This window comes from Bos grunniens, chromosome 20, assembly GCF_055505025.1.
Source record: "Bos grunniens cultivar Pamir isolate PY7600 chromosome 20, Bosgru_T2T1.0, whole genome shotgun sequence".
Taxonomy (NCBI): Eukaryota; Metazoa; Chordata; class Mammalia; order Artiodactyla; family Bovidae; genus Bos; species Bos grunniens.
The window spans coordinates 32,873,788-32,893,862 of record NC_141184.1 but is presented as its reverse complement, the minus strand read 5'-3'; the positions used below and the strand labels follow the sequence as shown (position 1 = coordinate 32,893,862).

General features: G+C 44.8%; 1 protein-coding gene across 12 annotated transcripts in view; it reads left to right on the top strand.

Annotated features, from left to right (window-relative positions):
* The window catches only part of PRLR (prolactin receptor), a 189,687-nt gene that overhangs the window by 45,380 nt on the left and 124,232 nt on the right, over window positions 1-20,075 (top strand). Inside the window, exon 1 of one of the 12 annotated variants that reach the window (XM_086361379.1) lies at window positions 10,895-11,016. The exons of 9 other annotated variants lie outside the window; for them this stretch is intronic. The gene's annotated coding sequence lies outside the window, so the exon portion shown is untranslated. Of the gene's footprint in view, window positions 1-10,894; window positions 11,017-20,075 lie in introns of those variants that run through there. 2 more of the 12 variants (XM_086361387.1, XM_086361390.1) reach the window with 2 other exon arrangements.

Genomic DNA, 20,075 nt, shown 5'->3' with positions numbered 1-20,075 from the left:
GATATAAGCATCTGAATGCAGAGTTCCAAAGAATAGCAAGAAGAGATAAGAAAGCCTTCCTCAGCGATTAATGCAAAGAAATAGAGGAAAACAACAGAAGGGGAAAGACTAGAGATCTCTTCAAGAAAATTAGAGATACCAAGGGAACATTTCGTGCAAAGATGGGCTCGATAAAGGACAGAAATGGTATGGACCTAACAGAAGCAGAAGATATTAAGAAGAGATGGCAAGAATACACAGAAGAACTGTACAAAAAAGATCTTCACGACCCAGATAATCACGATGGTGTGGTCACTGACCTAGAGCCAGACATCCTGGAATGTGAAGTCAAGTGGGCCTTAGAAAGCATCACTACAAACAAAGCCAGTGGAGGTGATGGAATTCCAGTTGAGCTATTTCAAATCCTGAAAATGATGCTGTGAAAGTGCTGCACTCAATATGCCAGCAAATTTGGAAACCTCAGAAGTGGCCACAGGACTGGAAGAGGTCAGTTTTCATTCCGATCCCAAAGAAAGGCAATGCCAAAGAATGTTCAAACTACCGCACAATTGCACTCATCTCACACGCTAGTAAAGTAATGCTCAAAATTCTCCAAGCCAGGCTTCAGCAATACGTGGACCATGAACTTCCTGATGTTCAAGCTGGTTTTAGAAAAGGCAGAGGAGCCAGAGATCAAGTTGCCAACATCCACTGGATCATCAAAAAAGCAAAAGAGTCCCAGAAAAACATCTATTTCTGCTTTATTGACTATGCCAAAGCCTTTGACTGTGTGGATCTCAATGAACTGTGGAAAATTCTGAAAGAGATGGGAATACCAGACCACCTGACCTGCCTCTTGAGAAACCTATATGCAGGCCAGGAAGCAACAGTTAGAACTGGACATGGAACATCAGACTGGTTCCAAATAGGAAAAGGAGTACATCAAGGCTGTATATTGTCACCCTGCTTATTTAACTTATATGCAGAGTACATCATGAGAAACGCTAGGCTGGAAGAAGCACAAGTTGGAATTAAGATTGCCGGGAGAAATATCAACAACCTCAGATGTGCAGATGACACCACCCTGATGGCAGAAAGTGAAGAGGAACTAAAAAGCCTCTTGATGAAAGTGAAAGAGGAGACTGGAAAAGTTGGCTTAAAGCTCAACATTCAGAAAATGAAGATCATGGCATCTGGTCCCACCACTTCATGGGAAATAGATGGGGAAACAGTGGAAACAGTGTCAGACTTTATTTTTTTGGGCTCCAAAATCACTGCAGATGGTGACTGCAGCCATGAAATTAAAAGATGCTTACTCTTTGGAAGGAAAGTTATGACCAACCTAGATAGCATATTGAAAAGCAGAGACATTACTTTGCCAACAAAGGTCCGTCTAGTCAAGGTGATGGTTTTTCCAGGGGTCATGTATGGATGTGAGAGTTGGACTGTGAAGAAAGCTAAGCACCGAAGAATTGATACTTTTGAACTGTGGTGTTGGAGAAGACTCTGAGAATCCCTTGGACTGCAAGGAGATCCAACCAGTCCATCCTAAAGGAAATCAGTCCTGGGTGTTCATTGGAAGGACCGATGCTGAAGCTGAAACTCCAATACTTTGTCCACCTCATGCAAAGAGTTGACTCATTGGTAAAGACCCTGATGCTGGAAGGGATTGGGGGCAGGAGGAGAAAGGGACAACAGAGGATGAGATGGCTGGATGGCATCACTGACTCGTTGGACACTAGTGTGAGTGAACTCCAGGAATTGGTGATGGACAGGGAGGCCTGCCGTGCTGTGATTCATGGGGTCGCAAAGAATCGAATATGACTGAGTGACTGAACTGAACTGTACTGATAGATATATCTATATCTATAGTCATGCAATTAAAAGATGTTTGCTCTTTGGAAGAAAACTATGAGAAACCTAGACAGCAGATTTAAAAGTAGAGACGTTACTTTGCTGACAAAGGTTCATCTAGTCAAAGCTATGGTTTTTCTAGTAGTCATGTATGGAGGTGAGAGTTGGATCATAAAGAAGGCTGAGCACTGAAGAATTGATGCTTTCAAACTGTGGTGCTGGAAAAGACTCTTGAGAGTCACTTGAACAGCAAGGAGATCAAACCAGTCAATCATAAAGGAAATCAACCCTAAATATTCATTGGATGGACTGATACTGAAGCTGAAGCTCCATTACTTTGGCCTCCTGATGTGAAGGGCAGTCTTAATTGGAAAAGACCCTGATGCTGGGAAGGATTGATGGCGGGAGGAAGAGGGGATGACAGAGGATAAGGTATTTAGAAGGCATCACCAACTCATTGGATGTGAGTTGGGCAAACTGAAGGAGATGGTGTAGGATAGGGAAGCCTGGTGTGCTACAGTTCAACATAGCTAATATTTAAGAAGCTCAGGTTAGACTGAGTTGGTTTACAAGGACTTCCCCAATCTCTTGGATGAGAGCAAAAGGAGACACACAATTTACATTTGATGAAGCTGCTGCAAGTCAAAGTGTCCTGATAACAAGACAAATCTGATACTACTAATATTAGCATGAGAGAAGTAACAAGATAAATGTGAACAGGTGACTAAACCAAATTTCCCTCCATAAATCAATTCTTGTCTCAGTCACATGAAATATTTATCAGAAGCATTTGCCAAACTGGATCCAGTGCTTGTTGCTTTAGGGAAGCTGTTTAAAGCCCAGATAACTGCCCGATGGAAAAGAGTTTGTTTTCTTTTCACAATGTTCAAAAATAATAATTGTTTGCCTCATCCTGCTGGAGAGCCAAAATCAAAAACAAAATATGAAGTCGTCTACTTGGAAATGAACTCAAATGAAGAATCAATTTCTTTTTGCTTTGGCTTTTCTTATATGAGAAATCTCACTCAAGGATTGGCTACATATTTTTTGAGGGGGGGTCACAGTTTTGCAAAAGAATGGGCCATGTTCTCCCAAAGAGAGAACTGAGTGTCTTCTTAAAACTACCAGAGTTCCCAGGCATCTTGACAGAAACTAAATCAAATAAGCCCACTCCCTAGGGTCTTTCTGTGTTCTAAGCAGTCTTATCTCTTGCCATAAAGATTCATTTGTAATACTTGTCAATCATTCTCTAGCTATAATTAATAACTTAGGCAAGCATACATCAGTGCTAGCTGTCCTTCCGGAGAAGGCAATGGCACCCCACTCCAGTACTCTTGCCTGGAAAATCCCATAGACGGAGGAGCCTGGTAGGCTCCAGTCCATGGGGTCACTAAGAGTCAGGCACGACTGAGCGACTTCACTTTCACTTTTCACTTTCGTGCATTGGAGAAGGAAATGGCAACCCACTCCAGTGTTCTTGCCTGGGGAATCCCAGGGACAGAGGAGCCTAGTGGGCTGCTGTCTATGGGGCTGCACAGAGTTGGACACGACTGAAATGATGCAGCAGCAGCAGCAGCTGCTCTTCTCTTTAACTGCTGAGGTGACCCCCTCAAAATTAGCCTGTGCCAACTCTGCTAGAAATTCTGCCTTTTTTTGTTTCAGGTAATTATCACTTCTTCTCCTTCATCTTACTCTATTGCTCCAAACCAATGCTTTGTGTACTTATGCTGCTCTCCTTATAGATTTTCAAGATGGTACCAGGCGAGTGAATGATTGAACTCAACATCTTTTGTTTTATGCTGTTTTCTTGAATCACATAAGATGGATCCAAGTTCTTAGCTACTCTTCAGCAACATTTTTCATTGTTAACTGCTATGCACAGCCTTTCCTTTGCAGAGTTCTTCTGAAGATTATATTGCTATTTTTCATTCCATTCCCATAGCGACTCCAGGAGGTATATATTAATAGCTTCATCTTTCAGAAATGAAGAGACTAAGCCACAACAGTAAATGGCATGTCCATGACCACGTGGCTGAGAAGCAGGCATGCCAGGACTCAGACTCTGGTCTTCTGATACATGCCATGTCCTGTGCTCTGTCTTCTACTCCATGCTGCCTTTGTAGTTCTGGGAAGGGAATCAAAGCCTGGAGCAAGAATAATAGTAAAATTAATAACTGAATTTTTAGCATTGGGTCTGTGCTAGATAGGGTTTCCCAGGTGGTGCAGTGGTAAAGAATCTGCCTGCCAATGCAGGAGACAGGTTCTATCCCTGGGTCAGTAATATCTCCTGGAGGATGAAATGACATCACCAACTTAATGGATATGAGTTTGAGCAAGCTCCGGGAGATAGTGAAGGACCGGAAAGCCTGGCATGCTGCAGTCCATGGGGTTGCAAAGAGTTGGACAGGCGTGAGTGACCGAACAACAACAACTCCAGTATTCTTGTCTGGGAAATCCCATGGACAGAGGAGCCTGGCAGGCTACAGTCCATGGGATCAAAAAGAGTTGGACAAAACTGAGCTACTGAGAATGCATGTGTGTTAGATATTGCACTAATTACTTCATATGCATTATTGTTTCTACTCTTCATAATTTTTGAGGCTATATTTATCCCCACTGAAAGGATAAACTGGGTTTCAGAGAACATAAAGTGATTTGCATAAAGATACAGATTGGTAGAGACTGAATCTATCTCTAGATCTGGGTGTTGAGCTGTAGAATTAACTAGTACCATATAGCTAAAATCTGAGAAAAAGAGCAGGGTCTTGTGAAGGATAAAGATGTGAATTTGAGTTCTAACTCTGCTTCTGTTTACAGTATGATCCTGGGGAATTCTGTTAATCCTTTGGACTCTTGGCTTCTTAGTATAAAATGGGGTTGGTCCTGAAACCACACTCCTCCCTGGGTAGGACTCAAATGCAGCCAAAACTCAGACTCAATTTTGAATCCACAGGCTAGGACTTGAACCCATCCACACTGCTTACCTGTTACTGAACCTTGGGTTCTTTTGTCTCTTTGCATAAAGAATTCAGGTGAGGCAAAGTGGCAAGCAAAGAGTGAGTTTGTTAGCTTAGGACGCTTGTGAGAGATACAAGCTGGCTGGCAGGGTGGTGGGGAAGGGAGAAGACCACCTTCTTTCCCATTCTTGGGCAGATGTCAAGGCTTACATCATTAGTCTCTCCTTTAGCCCTATATCGGAGAAGGCAATGGCACCCCACTCCAGTACTTTTGCCTGGAAAATCCCATGGATGGAGGAGCCTGGAAGGCTGCAGTCCATGGGGTTGCTAAGAATCGGACACGACTGAGCGACTTCACTTTCACTTTTCACTTTCATGCATTGGAGAAGGAAATGGCAACCCACTCAAGTGTTCTTGCCTGGAGAATCCCAGGGACCGGGCAGCCTGGTGGGCTGCCATCTATGGGGTCGCACAGAGTCAGACACGACTGCAATGACTTAGCGGTAGCCCTATATCATTTAACTGAAACTGTTATGGTGCTATTTAAATCATATGTGTATCAGCAAAAGTGTGGTAATAGGTACTAAAATGTGGTAATTTATCTTGGGATTATTACCCCTTTTGGGATTTGGGGATAATGTCCCCCTTTCACCTAGTTTCTTTCCCCTTTCACCTTTTTTATTCCTTTTTCTCTTTTTTTTTTTTTTTTTTTTTTTTGATGTTTTATCAAGGCATTTGCTTTTCTTATTGCGTCAGTCCTGGGTTTCTCACATTTAATTATGGCAATAGATATATTTTTGGAAATGTTGATGCCTTGAAGTACAAATTTGGAATTTATGGGGATAAGGCAGCTGCAAAATGTAGTAGGAATTGAAATACACAAATTCTTATTTCTTTCTTGGCTACATGCAGAAATGCTACTCTTCAAGGACTGTTAACACTCTGAATTCCTGTAACAAGAGTCAGACCCCATACTTACTGTCTTGTGTTTTAACTATCAGGGTTTGTGGCTTGAGTATGTCTGGTACTTAAATGCACCCCATCTTCCTTCAAGGTAGTATAAATTATTGCTTGGTTACTGGATTCTTTTTTGAGTGATCATTAACATGAAACAGTCTCCCAAATTCCCTTAAAATTCCCTTTCTGTCCTAAATCCCTTACTGGGATTTCTAAATGGACTATTTGATTATCCTACTCTGTCCCTATCAGTATTATTTGACCTAATATATCACATAGGAGGCTCCATCAGGTCAGACATACTCAGGATCCGACTAAAGTAAAGAGAATGATACAAAGGCAAAGCATCAGTCTTTGTGTTAGAATGGAAACTACCACCCTAGTATCTTAGCAGCTGATGGCAATGCCCAGAAAATCTGGGCTCTTCCTTCAGTCCCATATTCTCTCCATAGCTGCCAAACTAGTTTGGTTATTTAAAAAAAAAAAAAACAAGTTTTGTTCATATAGAATGTGTCCATAAGAGTTAGTCCCTTTCCTTATAGTATAAAAACTCATTAAGTGAAATTTAGCTGCCATTTACAAAGAGTATATTTTTGATCACCCTCTCATTGGCTGCTGGGAAAAGCGACTGTTAATAAACTAAGTGGGCAGAATCACTGCCCTGAGAGATTTTATTTTCTGAGAATGATCTGCAACCTCCTCTGCCCTAGAGTAAACAGGAGTTTCAGAGGGAAGGTCCTGGCGCAACTTGTGGCCAAGACAGAATTGATTTGTTCTTGTGTTTAGGGTCATTGACTCTCATGAGAGCTACCACTTACCAAGTGCTTCCAGTTGGACACATGCCCTAAACATATTATTTCTGAACCTCACCATAGCCACATGAAGTTCTCTTATTCCCATTTTATAGAGGCGAAGACTCTTCGGAAACTACCCAGAACCTCAGAGCTTGTCAGTTCCCCACCTGTCTTCCTCCTGTGTCTTCTGTTCCATATCACCTAAACAACCAGCCATCCTCAAAGTTCCCTCCTTTCCTCATCCAATGCTACCATTCCTTTCTTGCTGATCTACTCAGGGCTTGGAGAACCATGCTGGCAGGAAAGAAAGCCTGCATTTTCCAAACTTCACACTCACGATTCGGGCGGGGTAGGGACTGTGACCAACTCCTACCCTGCTTTGTCGTTGTTGTCGACAATTTATCAGAGTCTTTGCTTTACTCATTTGCATTAGTCCTGGATTTCTCATGTTTAGTTATGATAGATTTTTTGGAAATTCTGCTGCCTTAGAGTACAAATTTGGAACTTATGGAGGATACAGCAGCTGCAAAATATAGTGGGAATTGAAAATGCACAAAATCTTAATTTTCAGTCTCATTTACAGGTTTATAGTCACCTGATTTTAGACCATCAAGGTAGGTTACATGCATTGCTCATGTAAATAACCAGATTTTATTTCGAGAATGATAAAGGTAAAATGTAAAGAGGGAGAACATATTTTAAATGAGTTTTTTTTTTTTTTTTTGAAAAAAAAAAAGATTTTAGAAAACTTTTTTATTATTTCTTAAAATTTCATCTCCTTTAAGGGTAGATTTATAGCTCTAAAAATTGACACTATGAAAACTTTTCTATCATAATCCTAATCACAGGAGATTATTGGGGATTATTATTTTTCCTAACCATTTGTTACTACAAAATAGATCACAGCTCTTCCTTTCAGAAAGTGACATTTTTCAACCAGCTGCTGTTGTCTGTCTCACCTTCATAATCACTTTCATATCTGGCATATCTTAAATTGAAAAAGTCCACAAATGTCACAGCCTGGCTTAGGGGCAGGAAAGAAAGAGGGTCTGCATCAAATTCTGACCCTTGGCTGATTGTGTGTTTCTCCTGTAGAATGTCTTTACGCTGAAGAAAAAGCTCGTTGACCTGTGAATTGTATGAACCTTCTGAACTTTTTAGTGAAGTTGGGAGGCTTAGGGTCACATTTCTGTGCATTTTCTCTTACTTTTCCTGCTTCTGAGTAAAAGAAGCTCTATTCCTATGCTGGAGCTTTGCAGCCAGCTCTGGGGAGGACCGGAAACCCAGCCTGGAGGGAACAACCCAAGGCATGGGCAGACAACACATACTCAGTTCATTTGAACTCTGCTGCTGTTAATGTGATGGTAAATGTGATTTAGGAGCAAAGACTTCAAGGGAGACAGATCATCTGGCTGCAGGGATGGTTTCAGGCTTCTTGGCATAAGCTAATCACCTCGCTAACAGTTTACCTATAGAGTGTCTACAGTTCGCTGAGGACACCACAGTCAGAGTTCATCTGTTGTTTAGTTGCAAAATCGTGTCCAATTCTTTGTGACCTGTAGCCTGCCAGGCTTCTCTGCCCATGGGATTTTCCAGGCAAGAATACTGGAGTAGATTGCCATTTCCTCCTCCAGGGGATCTTCCCAACCCAAAGATCGAACCCACGTCTCCTGCATCTCCTGAATTGGCAGGCAAATTCTTTACCACTGAGCTACCTGGGAATCCGTTGACCCATCTTATAATCTAAACCAGGTATGTAGTACATACTATTCAGTGGCAAAGAAGGGACAGCGGGGGAAGAGAGAAAAAGGGCCATGGGGTAGAATTTAAGAATAAAAACAAAGCAGGAAACCCAAAGGATATTTTTTTCAGCAGTCAAAATATTTTCCCGTTTAGAGAACGAGTGTCTCCTACTTAACCACAAATACCAAAAAATAAAATTAAATAAGATTAAAAGGCTAACAGGGGCAAAGGAATCAGAGTCAGAAATTCAGGCTCTTGAGAAAGGAAAGAGGTGAAGAGAAGTTGAAAATGTCAGTGTTCATTTAATGAAATAAAAACAGACTTCTGTAAGCATCCCTCAGAAACATGCCTTTTGTCTAATGCCAAAAACTTTGTGAAGGTTATCAGCTTTGCAACTCCCTACAGCCCGGAGGAATACTCCATAAAGTCCAGGACATGGTATAATAGTGTTCTGTTTGCTTACTGTGGCAGGTGTAAGACAACTTTACTAAGTCATACCCTGTTAGGGCCTGGGGCCAGCACCCTTAGAGCAGGAAAATGTAGTCTTTCTCTCAGACAATGTTTTCACAACCTTTCTGCTCTCAGAGGCAGAAATGTCCACAGCAGGAATGTAAAATTTGTCAGCATCCTTGGTCAATACCTGAAGTAGAGCTGAGCTACCTAAAATACTGCTCTGTCACTGGGGGATCTGAGGGGAGAGTGAAGATTGTTGAAAGAAGGATTGAAGGGCTGGCTAGAGAAGTGGTCCCAACGTCATCTGCAGTGCAGCACCCTGGACTCTGCTCCACTATCATCAAGACAGGTCTCTGAAGCTGGTTTTCCCTCTCACCAAGGCAGTCAGCACTCCTTTGGCTCACCAGCCTCTGTCCTCATGCCCTGGCCTGTCCAAGAAGCATCCGCAGGGCCAGACACAGATGTCAGTCAGCAAACCCGAGTGGGAAGGAACCCTGAATCTTCCCTTCAGGGAGCTTTGCTCCAGTTCACAAATGGGCTAAGGCCGCATGCTCTGATCAGTGCTCGCTGATGACAGAGGCCTCCCGAAGCAGGTGGATCTCTGCCAACGGCCCAGGAGTGCTCAGAGATGGTGCCAGGTTAGTTGACTGGCTTACCGTCAGCCTCCACCCACACTTAGACCCCATAGGTCCATCTCTCCAGCCTCAGAGACTGAAGGGCATGATAAGAGGCCGAGCAGTTGTGGTCATGAGTGCCAGAAGAAGCCAAGCTGCTGAGCCATGGCACCTGTGCAGACTCAGCAAGGGCAGAATTGGGAAGAGTCATAATCATTCACCAGGGCCCTAGTCATTCACCTGAGTCGGTTGCTTCCAGTTTGGATCCATGAGGGAACCCTCCCAAGGGGAAGCCCAGCAGTTGATTTTCCTGAGAACACAGGCAGAAGGGGAGGCGTTGGCCCTGTGGCTGATTGAATTCAAAGAAAGAAAAAATAAAACTAAAAATGACTGTAGCTTCAAACACTCCCATTGAGCCTGTGAATCCCACCAGGTCATATAGCAAAGCTCACAAGTAGAACCAGCCTCACCCTCTTCCTTTCCCTCTTGTGACATTTTCTGTCTCATCATGGCTAAAGTTCTTCAAATGCATCCATCTTGGACAAAAAAACATTGAGTTCAGAGGGAAGTGGTTCACAAGGACTTAAACACCCAACCCTTGGACCCCATGACCTATTCTTGACAGGTGGTCAGTTAGTCTTTTTGCAAACATGCACAGGGTAGGTGTCCCCTAGCCTTAGCTAGCTCCACACCCCCCCAAAATTGGGGGACTTCTCCCCTTGCTGGCTTCCCCTGGTGGGAGGAAGAGATAAGGTATTGGGAATGAGGGTATGAGGAGATATTCCTCTCCAGGGCAGCGGTGGGGGAGGGGGGCAGTCTTTGGAGAATCCCTTCAAGGATCTCAGTTGGCCTTAGACATCCCAAAATGTGTTTGTCCTCTTTGTCTATGCATGTTAAGTTTCTGGGCAGGCAGACAGTATGTGAAAGAGAACTTTTAAGAAAGTAAAACTATTCTCTCATTCCCTTTATTTTTCCTCCGTTGAGTTTCCTCTCTTCACTTCCCACCCTTTCATCATTCTGCCACATTCTCATCACCTCCTGGGATACATATAGGCTTTTTGCTGCCTGTAGGATTGAGCCCCAACTCCTCAAGGTGGCCTTCTGTGGGGTGCAGGCTCAGTATGAGACCACTGAATGTGGTATGAGAATGAGCCATTCTTTTGCCTTTGTTTCACAGGAATTGATGAACTGCTTTTTCTGGAAACCTGAGGATGGTATTTTCCTTCAAAATCAACTTTGTCTTTTTGCTTAGAATCTGTTAAAGACTGAGGTCCTCTCTCCCACTCCCCACCCCCATCTAAACTCAATAGACACACATAAGCAAGCCTTCCCCTGACCCCAGGCTCTTGACCCTTGGAACCTGCAGAGACCAAGTGTGCCTTTGTGTTTTTCAGTAAGAGATTGTCTTGCCTGCCCTGTCCCCATAATTGAACAATGATTAACAACCCTGCGTACTTTAATACACAGATAAATTATTAACAGTGGGCTGTGCCTTTCCCCAGGTTGTAAAAAGATAACTGGTTAGACTCCCAGCGTTCTCCTTGTTGGGGGAGGAAATGTAGAGGGAATGTCATCTGAGGCCACTGGCCTCTGAGATACAAAACAAAGATGCGGCAGGCTCCAGCCCAGAGTAGGAGCCAGGCGATAAACAACAGGAAGGCCCAGGTGAGAGGCTTTCAGCTCTCTTTGTCAGTTTTGAGTCTTCTCTTTCATTTTTGTCTTCTGCATTTGGGAATGGGCGGGAGGCATGCAGTAGGATTAGGGTGTCAATGACTGCACAAAGTTCTTAGGGAAAAGTCCTTGTTTTGAGGAGAGATGACCAAGAAAGCGGCAAGTGAATGTAAAGACCAACACGAAGGCCCCCTCTAGACCTTGGCTGTTCCAGGGAGAGAGTGTGGGTTGGCATGGGGGCACAGCATGGGGACACAGCTGCTTGGTCACTTGACAAATCAGGCCTGGGGATGTGGGAAGGGGGGGGCAAAAGATGATGAAGTCAGGATGCATTGCATTGATGGCAAGTTGGAAACATCACCAGACATCTGGAGGCAGAGGGAGGCCAGGCAGTGAACTGTGAAGACCCAGTGGAGCCCATACGAGTGAATCAAGAGAAATCTGGGTGATTTGGGCTGAAGTTTTTGGGTTTTACTTGTTTTTAACAGACTTCATTTTTAGAGCAATCTTAGGTTTACAGGAAAAAATTGCACAGAAAATACAGTGAATTCTCACATCCCTCCTCCCCTGACACATGGATTCCTCTATTATTAACATCTTGAATTAGTATGAAATGTTCCCTTGGTATCTCTAATTTTCTTGTAGAGATCTCTAGTCTTTCCCCTTCTGTTGTTTTCCTCTATTTCTTTGCACTGATCGCTGAGGAAGGCTTTCTTATCTCTCCTTGCTATTCTTTGGAACTCTGCATTCAGATGCTTATATCTTTCCTTTTCTCCTTTCCTTTTTGCTTCTCTTTTTTCACAGCTATTTGTAAGGTCTCCCCAGGCAGCCATTTTGCTTTTTTGCATTTCTTTTTCTTGGGGATGGTCTTGATCCCTGTCTCATGTACAATGTCACGAACCTCCATCCATAGTTCATCAGGCACTCTATCTATCAGATCTAGTCCCTTAAACCTATTTCTCACTTCCACTGTATAATCATAAGGGATTTGATTTAGGTCATACCTGAATGGTCTAGTGGTTTTCCCCACTTTCTTCAATTTAAGTCTGAATTTGGCAATAAGGAGTTCATGATCTGAGCCACAGTCAGCTCCCAGTCTTGTTTTTGCTGACTCCTCCATCTTTGGCTGCAAAGAATATAATCAATCTGATTTCGCTGTTGACCATCTGGTGATGTCCATGTGTAGAGTCTTCTCTTGTGTTGTTGGAAGAGGGTGTTTGCTATGACCCTCTTGCTATGTTTCTTTTGTCAAAACTCTATTAGCCTTTGCCCTGCTTAATTCCGTACTCCAAGGCCAAGTTTGCCTGTTACCCCAGGTGTTTCTTGATTTCCTACTTTTGCATTCCAGTCCCCTATAATGAAAAGGACATCTTTTTTGGGTGTTAGTTCTAAAATTGCAGCCATGAAATTAAAAGACGCTTACTCATTGGAAGAAAAGTTATGACCAACCTAGATAGCATATTCAAAAGCAGAGACATTACTTTGCCAACAAAGGTCCGTCTAGTCAAGGCAATGGTTTTTCCAGTGGTCATGTATGGATATGAGAGTTGGACTGTGAAGAAAGCTGAGCACCGAAGAATTTATGCTTTTGAACTGTAGTGTTGGGAAAGACTCTTGAGAGTCCCTTGGACTGCAAGGAGATCCAACCAGTCCATTCTAAAGGAGATCAATCCTGAGTGTTCACTGGAAGGACTGATGCTAAAGCTGAAACCCAATACTTTGGCCACCTCATGCAAAGAGTTGACTCATTGGAAAAGACCCTGATGCTGGGAGGGATTGGAGGCAGGAGGAGAAGGGGACAACAAAGGATGAGATGGCTGGATGGCATCATCGACTCGAAGGACATGAGTTTGAGTGAACCCCAGGAGTTGGTGATGGACAGGGAGGCCTGGCGCTGTGATTCATGGGGTCGCAAAGAGTCGGACACAACTGAGCGACTGAACTGAACTGAACTTCATTAGTATGGTACAGTTATTACAGTGATGAACCAGTATAGATACATGAGTATCAACTAAGGTCCATAGTTTACATTAGGGTTCACTCTTTGTGTTGCGAAGGTCCATGGTTTTGACAAATGCATAATGTCATGTATCCCCTGGTACAATGTCATAGAGAATAGTTTTACTCCCCTAATAGTCCCCTGTGCTTCACCACATCATCCTGCCTCCTTTCCCCCAAGCCCCTGGCAACCAATGGCCCTTTTTATTCTCTCTGTAGTTTTGCCTTTCCACATAGAATTTCCTCATATAGTTGGAACCCTACAGGCTGTAGTGTTTTCAGACTGGCTTCTTTCAACTAGTTATATGCTGCATGTCTTATTTCCTGCATGTCTTTTCATAGCTCAATAGCTCATTTCTTTTTGTTGTTTTGTTGTTTAGTTGCTAAATTGTTTCTGACTCTTTGCGACCCCATGGACTGTAGTCTGCCAGGCTCCTCTGTCCATGGAATTCTCCAGGCAAGAATCCTGGAGTGGGTTGCCATTTCCTTCTCCAGGGGATCTTCCCAACATAAGGATTGAACCCACGTTTCCTCCATTGGCAGGTAGATTCTTTACTGCTGAGCCACCAGGGAAGCCTTTTTATTTAGTGCTGAGTAATCTCACATTGTATGGATGTACCACAGGACTTTTATCCATTTGGGGAGATAAAAGACAGAAACAATGGAAAGGGTGGATGACAAGAAAGCAGCAAGGTCCAAGGGATGTCATAGAAGGAAGAAGGAGGAAGGTTTGAAGTGGAAAAATAAACATTAGTGCAGAGGCCTGAATCGACCTAAGCCAGGTTCTTGAGACCAATGCTCGGTAGGAGAAGCCAGCTCCCCACTGACCCCCACTATGCCTTTCCTGTTCTTATAGACAGAAACTTCATGAGGGCAGGAACAATGACCACATCATCCATCAGCCCAGTATAATGCAGACATCCAATAAATATTTGTTGAACCCTTTCAACCTTCCAAGATCTTTCTTAAAGAGCAAATTTGCCCAGACACCAGGAGATCTGAAGTTCCTGAGGTCATCTCAGGCAGGTCTTCACTGCTCGCTCTGCTGAGCCTTTTTTTTTTTTTTTTAATTGCAGTGGGGCAAAACTTGCCTGGGATGTTCCCCTCCTCAACCAAGAATCCATCTCTCTTGTGAGATGTTCCATGGACAGAACCAGAGGCAAGCTGTAGGGAACCAGGAAAACCAAGGGAGCTTCAAGCTAACCTCACATCCCAGGTTAAAAAAAGGTCTCACCAAGGGATCAGAATCCAACTTTCCAAGCGTTCATTTTTCAGCCCAATCACAATGCAGCAGAATTAGCCCAAATAATCACTATGGAAACAGGAAGAGCAAGCAGGGGATTCAGGTGCTAGGAAACAGCTGTGAGAGGAGATGAGCCAAACCCTCCAGATGTTCATATTTGAGGGGAGAGAAGATCCGTGCCACACAGTAACAGCTCATGTGTGGGAGCTGTTGGAGTGCAGCTTAGAGTCTGGGTGGAAGGGATGGTCCTCCAGGTGAGCTGAAAAGTCAGCTCAGAAACTGCAGGGTCAATAGCTATTCACCAATCAAAATTCATCACATGGGTAGTGCTCCCCAGGCAAAAGAGTTCACCAAGCAGACCTTAGTCTTGGGCAAGATCACTGCTTAAGATAAGATCCTCTGCAGAGTGTGATACTTGCATTCCTTGATACCTGTATCACTTTCTCTCCTTGTGAAGAAAGGGGTGAATGAATCCAGTAAGACAATGAGTGTATTTTTCTTGGGATTTGTCCATACCCCGTTCATAGTCACCTGACTCAGAAAGTCAGGACCAGGGTAGAGAATGCTTGAGAATTTCTCTTCTTCCTTCCTTCTTTCTTTCTTTTTTAATGTTTGAGAACCAGTTGTTTTGTTTACTTATTTATGCTGCACTGTGTGGCATGTGGGCTCTTAGTTCCCCAACCAGGGACCAAACCCATGCCCCTGCAGTGGAAGCATGGAGTCATAACCACTGGAAATCCAGAGAATTTCTTATTTGGGGGAAGGAATGTGGGCTGCTTGGCCTGAAGCCTGTTTTGAACAGTGGGGCTTATCCAGAGACATACATTTTGCTCCCCGTCTCTTGGGGAGCTGAGGGTGAAGGTGGACAGTTAATCAGATTCAGAGGGTTGAGGTAGGGTCAGTGAGTGGGGTGAGGAGTAACTGCCTTCCCACCTTGAGGCCCCCTAAATGACAGCCCCTGAAGAAAGGGGACATACCCATGGAGAGGGTGGCCCAGTGTTGATTCTGTGTTTCCAAGGTGCCAGCCTTGAAGCTCCTTTGACCATAGGGCAGCAGAAGGGGCCCCAGGACCTCCACGTAGCCAGAAACACAGCAGGCAGGGAAGAGCTAGGCGTCTGTCAGTGTTGGGGCAGCTGGCCCTTTCTGCTGAGCCTGGCTGGTCTCCGGGGCATTTCTTACACATAGGGGCTTGCTTGGTGACTCAGACAGTAAAGAATTTGCCTGCAGTGCAGGAGACCTGGGTTCAATCCCTGGGTCAGGAAGATCCCCTGGAGAAGGGAATGGCTGCCCACTCTAGTATTCTTGCCTGGAAAATTCCATGATAGAGGAGACCGGTGGGCTACAGCCCATGGGATCACAAAGAGTCAGACACAACTGAGCAACTAACACACACACACAGGCTCCCAGAGAACTACCACCAAGTTAGTTCTCTGATTCCAAATATTTCTAAGAGAAAGATAGTGCCTGTGTCACACCACAATCCATCTCTTCTTTGAGGGCATCTACCATTTGGGTGCTCGCCAGCATGACATTTTCATTTCATTTTCTTGTTTCTATGTGTTTGTCTTCATCAGAGGGACTATGCATGGAAATGTTAAGAGGCTCGTTACTCTGTCCTGGAACTGGGACTCCCTGCTTTCCTCCTCCCACTCAAACTTTTTCTCCCCAGCTTTCCAGAACACTCTTAAGACTTAACTTCCTTCTATCTTAGTCTAGGCCCTTTCTTCCCATTTACCTTGTATTTCTCAGCCACCCGCATTGAAGCACATTTAAATACCCACCCACAACAAAGGTAAAACTTCAGCAAGAGGTCTGGGCTTCCCAGAAAACAGAGCCGGGAAGAGCAAGACACAGAGCTGAGAGAGGCACTAGCTCCTTCACAAGAGACCCTGAATATCTGGGAACATGACAGGAGAGGTACCCACAACAGAGTCCAGATCCTTGCCCTGGCTATAATATTAAACTATGACTCATTCATTTATTCATTTTGCAACAAATCATTTATTCTCTCCATAAATGTTTATTGAGCACCAGTTATATAACAGGTTAGGTCTTAATGATATAGAGATAAATGAAAGTCCTTGTCCCTGAGAAGCTAGTTGGTGACACAGGCACATGGACCAGTAATGGGGATAACAAGTGTGAAGGAGTCTGTAGTCCTGAAAGACCCCAGGGCAGTGGGTATGCATGAGATGGCCTGGGACCCAACTGAGCTGCTCTGGGAAGAATTTGTTAGGACTTAATGCCTGACCTCAGTGGCACCCCACTCCAGTACTCTTGCCTGGAAAATCCCATGGACGGAAGAGCCTGGTGGGCTGCAGTCCATGGGGTCGCTAAGAGTCAGACACGACTGAGCGACTTGACTTTCACTATCATGCACTGGAGAAGGAAATGGCAACCCACTCCAGTGTTCTTGCCTTGAGAATCCCAGGGACGGGGGAGCCTGGTGGGCTGCCGTCTATGGGGTCACACAGAGTCAGACATGACTGAAGCAACTTAGCAGCAGCAGCAGCAATGCCTGACCTGAGTCTTGAGGGTGAGGTTTGGAGGAGAAGGGCCCCGGATAGCACGTTCCTGGCCAGAGGATCCCTGTGCGGGAGCAGAGGCCCCTAGAGAGCGGGTGGCATCAAGGAACCTAGGATGTGAAGTGGCCAGAACCCTGAGTGTGTGGCCTGGAGACTGGGGGAGACCTGAGGCCAGAAGGCAGAGCAGCTCAGGATGGACTTTGAGGCCGGCAAGAAGGCTGAGGCTACAGAAGATTACAGAAGGACTGTGCACAGGAGAGATGTGCGATCAGAATCCCATTTACAGAAGGGCAGTCCTGGCTAAAATGTGGTGATCAGTTTGGAAGGAGCAAGCCCAGAGGCCCAGGGAACACTTAGGAGGCTGTTGCAATAAAATCACCTGGAAATGGTGTTCCTCGGAAGTCCTTCTCCACACTGTCCACCTCGGGCTTCCTGTCAGGGGAAGGCAAGCTGGCACAGCAGGCTTTCAGAAAAATAGCTCGCTTGTTAATTGTTCTGGTGCTGTCAGTGACTCTGTTGCTTTCTTTTACAGTCTCTTGTTATGTAAAATCACTGCCTTTTCTAAAACCAGCTTGAACACCTGGAAGTTCATGGTTCACATATTGCTGAACCCTGGCTTGGAGAAACTTAACCCATAACCCCACATAAATAGATTCTTCAATGAAAATTAAATGAATTAGTGCCTGTAGAACAGTGCCTGGCACCTAGAAGTTCTCAATAATGCTAAATTATGCCAGGTATAAATTAAAAACTCCCAGGTGAGTGGATGGCAGAGTTGAAATTCAGCATGGCCTTACCAGTGATTCACAGCTTGTGTCTTTTTTGTCAGTCAGGGCTTATAACCCACCAAGTGAGGATTTTGGATAATCCTCCTGGCTAACAGGTAGGTACAAGATGAGAATGTGGTGGCTCAATGAGGTCTGTGCTTTTTCTTCCCTGTTCTCCAAGCTGTGCATACTGGACGATGCAACTAGCCCAGAGGGGGAACAAAACGATTCCCATTTCTTTTAAAAAGGAACCAGGGAAGGTACTGTCTTCCTGATGAATCCATGGAAGGAAATTTCCCGTTGTCAGTGACTCAGCCCTGGGGGCTGGGACAGGGCCAGCTTGCCAGCCTTGGAGATGGAGATTACTGAAGGGTGATCCACATGGTCCGACCCCAAGCCACCTAAGGGAGCTGCTGACCTGAATAAAGTGTTTGCTCACCTGAGTTCACCTTAGAATCGGCCCTTTAAAAAATAAATAAGGTGTGTTGATCTTTTGTGTGGATGGTTAAACAAATCTGGTGGCCCCAAGTAATTCCAGGTAAAGAAGCTGCTGAAATCTGCCAGAGCTGGGCCTAAAAGAACCCAGTGGCTTCTCCGTAGAGCTTTCTGGGCATTGCCAGGTTCTTCTTCTTAGCAGGCCCCTTGGCCTCTGTGGGCAGCTGCCCCATGACGGCACCAGCCAGGGATTAAGGAGATGGCATAGGCCTGGGAGACAGGATAGCTGACACAGACCAAAGTCAAATGTAGCTGCTAAGAAAAAAGACTGGGGATATGGAGTTGCAGTGGCGGGAGATACCAGAAGGGTGGTGTCCACAGAGTGGTTTTGAGAGGATGGACCTTGCTGTTGATTGATGTCCTACAACCCTCATCTTAGAAACATGTACACTGACTTCCAAGGCCAAGGCAAGGTCCCTCTCTCCTTCTTGCCCTTCAAATTCCTGTCTCTTTTCACTAGGTAAACAGGAAACTTCTGCCCTCCAGTAGGAAAACCCTAGAATGGGAGGGGAGGACACCTGCCGGTTCTGTTGCCCCCCAGGCTCTGTGACCCTGGACAAGGAATTTCACCTTTCTGGGCTGAGTTTCCTTTTCTGTTATTTGAGGGGCTTGGAGTCATGAAGTATGGACTCTTCAGGTGAAAAAAAAAGATCTTGGAAATCCCCTAGAGAAGGTAGAGAAGGCTGAGAAGTGAGTGGCTCATGGTCATTGAATTAACAAGGGGAGGAACCTAGGACTCTGGTATCATGACCCCCACCTGGGGCCCATCCCATTAATGACAGTCATCCATCCTCTGTCTATAATGTGTCAGACTGCTTACATTTACCCTGCAGAACAACCTTCTGAGATAGAGATTCTTATACCCATTTTATAGATAAGGAAACTGACTTGACCAAGATCCCTAGCTACTGAGGAGGAAAGCTGGGACTCTGCTGGTTTGGTGCCCTTCCTGCTGCACACCAGCTGCCTCTGATTACCCTCAGAACATCCCAGCCACGGGCCACCTTGTGTGCCCTGGCACCAACCCCAGCAAGAGCAGGGGCCTGATTCTTGAGAGCTGCCAGGTCAGTCCCAGGAATGGGACCAAGCAAGTAAGAATACTTATTCTCAAAGCAGCAGAGAAGTCATAGCCATTTTCCCAGTGTGAAGTAGCTTGCAATGGATAGATGAGATTTTATGAAAATATTCCGTGTGACATTAGAAATAAGCTGTTTGATCAAAATGGAGCAAAAGGAATTAGCCAGGTCCACCCTATGCTCCCTATCTGATTCAGTGAGGTTTTATACTGATTGTCTTGACGTCACCCTATCGTCCCTGACCTAAAGGGCCAGGTGCACCAGAACAGGTGTTCCAAGTAGTGCCAGCACCCCTTGGAGTCTTGGGGAGAGCCACTCCCTCTGAGTAAACTTCGGCCTCCATGGAGTATCAGCACTTCCTCTGGGTAGAGAAGAGACACCCTCTGAGATCGTTAAGATCTCTAAGATCTCTCCCTGGTGAGTCTAGATGAAGTTTAGTCTTGATGTTTAGCAGCTTGTTGTTGTTCGGTCGCTAAGTCGTTTCTGACTCTTTGTGAGTTATTTGAACCCATTACACCAGCACCACCTGGTCATCATATAATGCACTGATCTGGTTGGGAAAACATTCCTCGTGTTCCCCGTATTCCGAACAGAAACAGATGCTGCAAAACATGCTGCAGCATGTTTTCAACTTCCCTGCCTAGGCTCCCAGCAGGGTCGACAGGCAGGTCTTAGATCTGCAAAGACACCTGATCTAAGTGGAGACAGTTGTTTTTTGCCCGTGATAAGCCTTCACCTCTAGTTGTCAGCATTGTGTATGTATAAACAGAATTTCTGCCCTCCACCGGTGTGACTGCTGCAGTTAGGAGTCCCAGAGTTAATTATTGACAGCCAAAGAGATTCACAATGAGCCAGGACTAATGTGTTTTGTAGAAGCACATTTCATGAAGATTTTGCCCCTATAGGATTCCTCCTCAGGCTCCAGAACAGACAGATAGAAAAACATTGG